The following is a 9,832-nucleotide window of genomic DNA, read 5'->3' on the forward strand; positions in this document are numbered from 1 at the left end:
CCCAATCTTGAGAGGATCAAACTAGCTTCAAATGGCTCTAATCCCACCCTGAGTAGGCTGGCACTTATGTGTACACTAATATCCTGGCCTAAGAACAAAATATTTTAAAGCCTTTCACCTTACAGAAGATGGAAAGTGTGGATAATTATTGTATTGGGTTGAATTCTATGAAATGGCTGATATTTGACTGTTTTGACCTATATACAAAATGGCAATTTCAAGTAGTTCAACCTAATATCTAGAAAGGAAATCATACAGCACCTGATTTTCTCCTATCCAAGAGTTCAGGGATGGAAAAGGCCTCCAAAGTCTATCATTGGTTGTATATCAATTCCACCAGTTACTGTTGACCATATTCTTGGAACCCCACACTATGTTCCACCGAGCTGGTAACTAATGCATTGTTACAGGTATGACTAGATTCAGTAAAAGAAGTACTTTTGACAAATTGTGTGAGAAAATTATAGTTTTTCTGAATCGAAATGTTCATGAAACAATAGAAGGAATGTGTTACTTAAGGACTCTTTGCAAAGCAGGGAACTCCTCCCGACTCACCTGGCCCGCCATCTTGAATAAAGCTTAGTATTCGCTCCCAAATACAGCTCATCTCAAATGAGACAACCCCTGAGGTTACCTCATTTATGAGCTATCATTTCTAAAGGGCGTGTTCTCAGCTCCCGTCTCTGTTCTGTCGCACACTCTGAAAGGACTGATCCCTACACTTCAGCCTCGTTCCTAGTAATAATCCATGCAAACTCACTAACTGATAAAATCCCCTTGTGTGCAGCACACCCTTGTTGAGGCCTGACCTAAATCACTCCTGCTTTGTTTGTGCTCGCTCTCTCCTTAGTCTCAGCGTGATAATAACACTTCCTGTGCAATTGTCCTTTGTACAACTAAAGACTGTTAAAAAAAAAAAAATTCAGGTCTCACCTCCATGTCTGAGAAGGTCATGGTAGCTATTCATGGAGATGGGGATTGTCTAATTACCTAGCCAGACTTCCGTATCTTAGGTAATATAGTCCAAGCACCCTTATCTTTTATTCAGTGCCTGTTTTCCAGCCTTTGCTCAGTTTTATAGTTCCCATAGACACACTCCAAGATTTACAGACGACCATTCAGTAGCAGGTCCTAAAGCAACATTTAGTAATCAAAGTTCTGATAACTATGTTGTTTCGTGGTTGCCACGGTGATTCACCACCTCCCCTTAGATATGCCAAGTGCATCCAGTAAGAGCTGCCCCTCTCTCCTGTCACCTGCTAGTGGACTTTCTCAGGTGTGGTCCCATGAGATAAAGTTCTGCTGCCTCCGCTCCCTGCAGGAAATTGTCTTCGCACTTCCAGAAGCAACCAGCCGATCTGGGGTAGGAGAAAACACTGACTATTGTCTCACAAACAAACACACGTGCATCAAACAGAAAAGGATGACATTTCTTTTGTGTGTGGCACACACTCATTTTATCACCATACTTTTTATATCCTCTTTTAGTTTTTCCTACAAATTATAAAGAATACATGGTTTTGTTTTTTTTTTTTTTTATGGGAAACCTGTAAAACATCACCATGTATCAAAGTAAACATCATCTGAACTCCACCACAAACGTATTGTTCCTGGGCTCTAAATCAGCTGGGGTTGGGCCCAAAGACACATGAAGTAGCCTTAAAGCCACAGTATCACTTTAATGTCTGACCCCCGATGTTTAGCGTCTAGATGCAGACTCACTGCAAACTGCCCTGTTGTGCCATTCATTATTCAGGTACAAAGAACGCTGTAGAAGCAGCAGGGCCCTAATGCCAGGCAGAATTCTCAAGCCCCGCCCAACCATTAGTCCCTCCTTACTCCAGTGAAAAGTTAGGACGCTCAGATTTAGGCAATACTGCCACCTCGTGGAAGCTAAGCTTCAAACTGGCACAAAGGAAATACTCAAAGCATCTCATTTTAGGAAACCTGTGAATGGACCAGATTAACAATGAGTCCATTAAGACTTCCAGACTGTGAAAGTCTCAGGATTGAAATAATTAAGAATTATCATGCAGCCTAAGTCTCTTCCCCACACATCTGTGCCTAAACAATATCTGCATTGTTCTAGAATATCAATCATGACAGAAAACACTTACCTTTGCTGTAACTATAGGTAGAATGAGGAAGAACAGTGCTATTATATCAGTGTCACAATGAATGGCTATAAGTAACTACAGCACCCACAGTACATTAAATAACAGAAAATAACTGAGTACACTACACTTCAAACATGAGAAAAGTTTGGATGATTAAGTAAGTTATTTGGAATAACTAATTAACCTCTCCTGGGAGCAAAATTGGGTCCATAACTTAATCAATATAAATTCTAGATGAAATAAATATTCACATTTTAAAATGTATAAATAAATAATAAACATGAAAAAGACTTATCATATCCCTGAAGATGTCATTTTAATGTGGGAGATAAAAGCCTTTCTAAGCATAATACCAAAGGAAGAAGTGATAAAGAAAAGATGGATGAGTTGGACTGATACTATTTTTTAAAAGAATGTAAAAGTCTTATATAGTAAACATTAAGCCAAATTAAGAGAAAATAATATTTGCAATCCATGCAAGAAAGAGATTAGAGCTCTACTATATGAATAACCACAGCACTCTGGGGAGGTCTCAATGGTTTACTTGCACTTTTTCCAGTGCAAGTACTGCTTGTATGATTGTTGGTTCATCCCACTAAACTGAAAGTGTGAATGACAACCATCACATACATTTTGCTTAACATTGTTATCTCATCTCCTAACATAGTGCTGTGCACAAACCAAATAATGAAAACATAGTCATTGAATGAGTGGATAGTGAATGAATGGCATAAAAAGTATTTTCTGATTCAGAGAAAGAATCAAACTTTCCAGTAGATTCCAATCAAGAAAAGGAATCAAGGGAGTAAGTAATATACCACAAGCTAAAATAATCCACCGATAACATTGAACATATTTGAATTTACTAGGGACAAAAACTGCACATATGAACAACTCAGAAAGGCATGTGTATAAATCATTCAAGTTCTCTTATAAACATAGTAAGAGAACATAAACATTCTCTTGTCGTCAACAAGAGCATAAACTGATCCAACTTTTCCAGAAAATATTTTGGTACTATATATTTTTCAAGCACTCTCAGTAATTTCACATTAAGGAAAATTCTCCTTTTAAATGTTCATCAACGGGTCAGCAAGAAGACTCAACAGGGAAAGGCTCTTGCCACCAAGCAAGTTATACCCCCTCCTGGACTCACATGGCGGAAGGAGGTAACTGACTCCCCAGCAGGTTAGCCTCTAATCTGCACACACACTAAATAAATGCAATTATGTTATTTAACATTCAGCAAAAAAAAAGGCGAGCTGAGATGCATTTATTCATTAGTTTAAAAGTCATACAAGAAAGGATGTTTTGTAAATATTCCTACATTTATATGGTTAAATATGGTATATCATTTCAATGGATACTGTGCACCAATTCAGAATGCTCACCATGTGTATTTATTGAAATGTGCAGTCTATGTTGTTAAAGGGAGGAAAGGGGGCAGTAGGAGAATTTCTGGAGAAGTACCCTCTTAAAAACATGCCTACACATGTGCACATTATAGAGGCTGAAAGGATGTTCGCCTACAGGATTTCTCTCTGGGAGGTGAGATTAGGAGCAGTTGTATTTTCTTTCTGCATATCTGTGATTTCTGACTTTTTCACAATGAGCATGTAGTATCTGTATAATTTTTTCAGGGAATAAACACTGACGTTGACAATATATATTAAATGAAAAACATGTTATAAAACAGTATGTATAGTATGATACAATATTTGTAATAAAAAGAAAATCACATATAAATATATCTATGTATGTATATATATATACATATGCATAAGAAAGCTAGAAGGCCATACACTACAATGTTAATAGCAGTTATCCATGGGTAGTGGGATTATGGGTGATTATTTTTCTTTTTGCTTTTCTGTGTTTTCTAATTTTTCTACAATGAACATGTATTACTTGTGTAATAAAAACTAATAATAAAAGTTCAAAAAATACGTAAAGCGGACACTTCGAGTCGTCGCTTGTCCTCGCCCCCTGCCTGTCTTTCCAGCCTTGTTTGACTTACTCCTTGGCACAAGTGAGCAGTGGGATGCAGAGACGGAGTGCCAGGGCAACATAAGAAGATAGAGGAGAAGGAGATCGGGAATGAAAGGAAAGAGGGAGAGAGGGAGGGGGCAAGGGAGGGAAAGAAAACCTGTGGAACCAACAGAGGAGAGATGAAAGGGCTTTGGGAGCTGTTTCACTAGCAACAATCTCTAAACCCAGCTCATCTGACAGCCACAGGAAGACCAAAGGAAACAGCGTTCGATCGTTTTCTTTTCTAATAAGAGGATACAAGTCTGCACTTGGACGCACACATATACTCCTGCAAGTGTCCACACATCCAAAGAAAGATCTCCAAATTCCAACAGGAATGGACCCCAAGAAGCTTTCCAAAGGGCAAAGTGCTGGGCTCGCTGGTGGGCTGTGCAACCCTGCCTATGTCTCAGGATGTTGCCACCAAGAACGATCCTGTCACCACTATTCCAATATCCATTCCCCCTCTCCCTTGGTAACAGAATTCCACATTTCTGAGAGGTATTGACCTCCTCGTGCAAAGGCTGCCTTTCTCAGATGTTCATGGGTATGAGCACAGCCCCAAAGCTGAATGCCAAGTGGTAGGATGCAACAAAAGCATGTCACCTTCCACAGAAGGAATGCCCTTCACGCTGTTGACATGGTTCTCATCTTTTATTCCTTCTGGAAAGAGTGCGGGAGTTAAGTAATCACCTAGATTCAGAAATGCAACCACACCCGGATCACAGAAGTTTGTTTGTTTATTGTTGCTTTTCTTTTCTTTTCTGCAGTACTAGGCTTTGCCGGGTGAGTGAGTGCTCTACCACTGAGCTCCATCTCCAGCACTCTGTTTACTTTTTGAGTCAGAGTCTTCATTGGCTTGCCCAGGCTGCCCTTGAAAGGGCAGACTTCCTTTCTCAAACTCCCAAGTAAGTAAGATTAGAAGTCTGGGTCTCCATGCCCAATCTCAGAAGTTTCTTCACAGGCTTAGACCACTTACCTCCGTACTGTCACCTATGAAAATCAATCAAGTCATATCTGTCTTTAGACATTAATAAAGTGAACATGTATATAGAAAAACTTGTTAGCTGGGCGGTGGTGGCACACACTTTTAATCCCAGCACTCGAGAGGTAGAGGTGGGTAGATCTCTGTGAGTTTGAGGCCAGCCTGGTTTACACAGCAAGTTCCAGGACAACTAGAGCTGTTATATAGAGAAATCCTGTCTCAAAAAAACCAAAATAAATACATAAATAAATGAATATTAAATAAATAAAAATAAAATAATAAATAATGAATAAATAAATAAAAAAATAACCTGTTTGTTCAACATTCGGTTTTCTCAGAATAAGGAATGGATAATACCAATATCATATGACATTCGGCCACATGACAATCTAAATATCTGCTTAGGACCAAAGTTCTATTATCTAAAAAAAATAAATAAATAAAAATTTGAATGATGTTGTTGGAGGCCAGAGGGAGCAGGAGGGAACTTTTACCTACTGTTTTTAAAACAAAGGCTTAGTAGAGAAGAAACCTTGCTTTCTGTCATAGGCAGCCTCAGCTATCAACTTGGAGCAACTCAGAGTCACCAGGGAAGAAAGAACCTCAGCTAGGCCAATCTCCGCCAGATTGGCCTGCGAGCATGTCTGGGAGGCGATTTATTAATTGTTGATTGACGCTGGAGGGCCCATCCTACTGTGGCAGGTAGGCCTGAGTTGTATATGAAAGGTAGCTAAGAAGGCTGAAAGAAGCAAGCCAATAGATAGCATTCCGCTCTGGTTTCTGCATCAAGCTTCTGCCTTGCTTTCCTGGGTGGCATCCCGAGAGATGAACTCTAACCTGTGAGATAAAATCACACACACACACACACACACACACACACACACACACACACACACTCATGCACCACCAGCATGGTTTTGGTCAGTGTTTTATCACATCAACAGAAAGACAACAAGAATATTTAGTATACATGAGGCCCTGGACTTGAGCCTGATATTAAAAGGAGGTTGGGGGGAGGCCAGAAGGAAAGAGACAGAGGAGGATGTGTGAGAATGTGAGAGATGGGCTGAAGAGATGGCTCAGCCCTTGAAAGCTAGGCTCACAACCAAAAACATAAGGGAATGTGAGAGAGTAAATCGACATGTCTATGAGTTTCCAATGACAGAAGCTAAACATGACCCCTGCCTCTTACCATATGCAAAAACCAACCCCAAGTTAGCTCCTCACAGAAAGTTAAAGAGAAACCAGTGATGCTCCCAGCAGATAACACAAGATCATCTTCACATCCACAGAGCAGCAGCTCCAATGTCCTAGATCTTCAAGAGGAGAGAATGAGAGTACCAGTGTACTTTACCACAGCTGGTCACTTTAGATTCCTCATGCCAATAAACTGGCAGGCAATGAAAAGAGTTTCCTTACTTATGGGGGTGACTGACTCCCAGACCTCATGATAGGGGTAGGGGTGGCTGCCGAACCATAATGAGAACATAAAGGAGTATTTTGGCGCATAGGAAACACTTTAGAAAACTGTTGGCATCTACTGTCCTAGAACATTCATGTATAATATGACACAATAATTCCATGCCTGTGTCTAAGTCCATCAGAAATAAATTTGTTAGTGTTGGCAAAGATGTAGGTGGAGGAAATCTTTCTGTGTCACAGCAGCTGCTCCCAAATAACCACACAGAGACTTACTAGTAATTACAAATGCTTGATCGATAGCTTAGGCTTGTCTCCATCCAGCTCTTACAACTTAAATTAAACCATTTCTATTCATCTATGTGCTGCCCTGAGGCTCATTTACCTCATCTATGAACTTCCCATGTCACTTCTGCATCTGGCTCATGACACCTCAGACTCCACCCTTCTTCCCAGCATCCTCTCTGCCCCAGAAATCCTACCTAGCTATCAGCCAGCTTTTTATTAACCACACATGTTCACAGTATACAGAAGGATTAATCCACAGCACAGGGACAGGTATAGGGATGCAATATTGCCATTATTTCTAATAGCCAACACCTGAAAATAATTCCAAGACCCACCAACAGACTACATAAAGTAAACTGTGATGTAACTCATACAACTGGATGCTAGAGGACAATAAAAGAAGTTGAACTCACTACAGTTGCATACAAACGTATGAAGGAACATAACCCCTGGGACTGGAGAGATGGCTCTGCAGTTAAAAGCATGGACAGTTCTTTCAGAGGACCCAGGTTCGATTCCCAGTGCCACATGACAGCTCATAGTTGTCCGAAACTCCAGTATCAGCCATTCCAATGCCTGCTTCTGGCTTCTGTGGATGCTGTAGACACATGGTACATATATTTATATATGAAAACAAAACACTCCTATATATAAAATGTTTTAAAGTCTTAAAAATAATATAGCCACTTTAATGCTAGTCTAACAAAGAGTAAATGATAAGGAATGCTTAGTGCTATCAGCAACCACCATGCCCAGCAGCTGAGAGATGGATGCTAAGGTCTCAGGAAAGATTGACGGGCTCCACAGCATCTCTGCAGTTCACCCTTGCACTGATGAGATACACTCACTCTTCAAGATGCACTTATCCCAACTAGGTATAGCTGCTTCTAGAGTCAGTTGTCACAGTTCTTGGAGAAATATATAAAAAGAGAACAATCCTTAGCCCCAATACACATAGTTAGTCCCAAGATTATATACTTGATACTTGTTGTCTACCTTTTCTGCCATCCAGTCTAGAGTCCCTTCATCTCATCACATCTGGGCTCTGGGACCCTCGTCACCATACCATTATTGAACTGTATTTGCTGTACTTTTCTACTTACCATTAAATCCATGCCTGGGCATACCAACAAATGAACCCATGGGCCTCCTATGTGCCAAACACACTACTCTACATTCCCATTATATTTCAGTAGCAGGCACCCCTACTCCCATCGTGAAGACGGGGGTCACTCACCAGTTTATTGGCAGGAAGAATCTAAAGTGACTATCTGTGGCTTTAAGTACACTAAGATTCTCATTTTCTCCCCTCCGAGGTCCAGGACATCAGACCAACAAACTTGAAAGATGTAGGAAGAAGCATGGATTCCTCAGTGAGTCAAAGGCCTCTTCTACTTCGAGCCCTTGCCTTTTAGGTCTGTCTATTCCTTATTAGAGCCACAGACCATAGAGTGGGCTTTGACACAAGTAATGTAAAGCCTCACAAAGGTCACTAATGGTGCAAGGGTCTCCTTCAAAAGACATGTCATTACTGCTAAGGGAAAGGGACAAGGTTCATGGATTAAGATTGGCATTCAAACTGGGGGTTTGTTAGAGAGCAGCAGAGTGAAAGAAAGGATTCAACCCGTTCAGAGAGAGCACTTACTCCTTTTTAAGGTCCCTTGAGAGGAAGGAGGAAGGCTGACCTCACCCAGTTAGATTTAGAGACATTGTATTTAGGGGAGCATGGTGTTTGGTTTGGAGTTTGGGGTTTCTTTTTTCTTTACATTTCTGTAAAGAACTAAAAGAATGATGGACCTGGCCACTATGCAGCCCTTCTCCATTAGGGGGTGGTTATTTGGAAATGCCCCATCTCCTGAAGGGAGTGAGAACAGTAAAAACAGAAAGCCCTCGGGGTACAGCCTCCAGGTCCGTTTGTCTGTTCACAGTGAACAGAGGGCTTGTGATCTAAATTGCTCCACTAGATGGAGCCTCTGCAGATGCGAGCCGTGGCAGGAAACAGGACCTGCAGCCTTTTCACTGGGGCACATTGTATGCTGGGGGAGGGAAGGTCTCCACAGCCCTGTGTAGATCCACGTCAGGAGATGAGACCCTGTGAGTCCATAGAGAGTGGAGTTGGCCGACGTCCTACAGACAGTAAAGGCAGAGCTCTTCAGAACGCAGGTTAATTCCAGTCAGGGTGGGTGTCCTCATTCCCAAGTTGTTTCTTTGTGTCAAAGGCACAGCAGTTGATGTCTGTGTGACAACAGCGTAGACATTCTTCAGCCTGGTGACAAATTGCCACATACTTCGTGGCTTAAAACAAATCATGATGTTAACTGTTCTAGAGGTCATAAATCCATTTCAATGTTCTTAAGTCAAGGGATCCGCAGGCCCAAAGCCTCTGGAACTAAATATATTTCCTTTATAGATCCTAAAAAGCTTCTTACATTCCATGGCTCATCGGGCTTCATATTTCCTCATTACTGACAGGAGGATCAAGGGATACTAACTTACTTTTTCTTTTGAGGGAATATCCCAGCATTCCACAAACAACTAGATACCTAATGACATGACTAACACAGCAGATGTTTACAGTGGTTACTCTTACCCCTCCCCTAGAGTTCATGCATCTCATCCAGAAACTCAGGGCATGCTGGCTCATCATGTCCACTTAACACAACATCCAGTTAATACACCAATGTGATCTTCCCTAGAAAGTCACTCTGATTGATGGACTCTGATGGTGCCTTTATGGACCATAGTGAGGTTTTCCAGAGAGGGACAAGGACTGTCCCAAAAGGTCTTCTGAAGACATGGAGTTATACAACATACCTGAGGTATGCAATCTGTGTTTTAAAAATGTTATACAGTGATGACATAGAGTGCTGTCAACATGAGGTCAACTAGAGGTCAAGAAGCCCGGTTCCAAAAAATGTCCCCTGAGCCAAGGCACACGTGGGCCTTGACTGGCACATTCTGTCCTCACTGTTGGACAAGGGCCTGTAGCACTAAG

Source organism: Peromyscus eremicus, chromosome 11 (assembly GCF_949786415.1).
Source record: "Peromyscus eremicus chromosome 11, PerEre_H2_v1, whole genome shotgun sequence".
NCBI lineage: Eukaryota > Metazoa > Chordata > Mammalia > Rodentia > Cricetidae > Peromyscus > Peromyscus eremicus.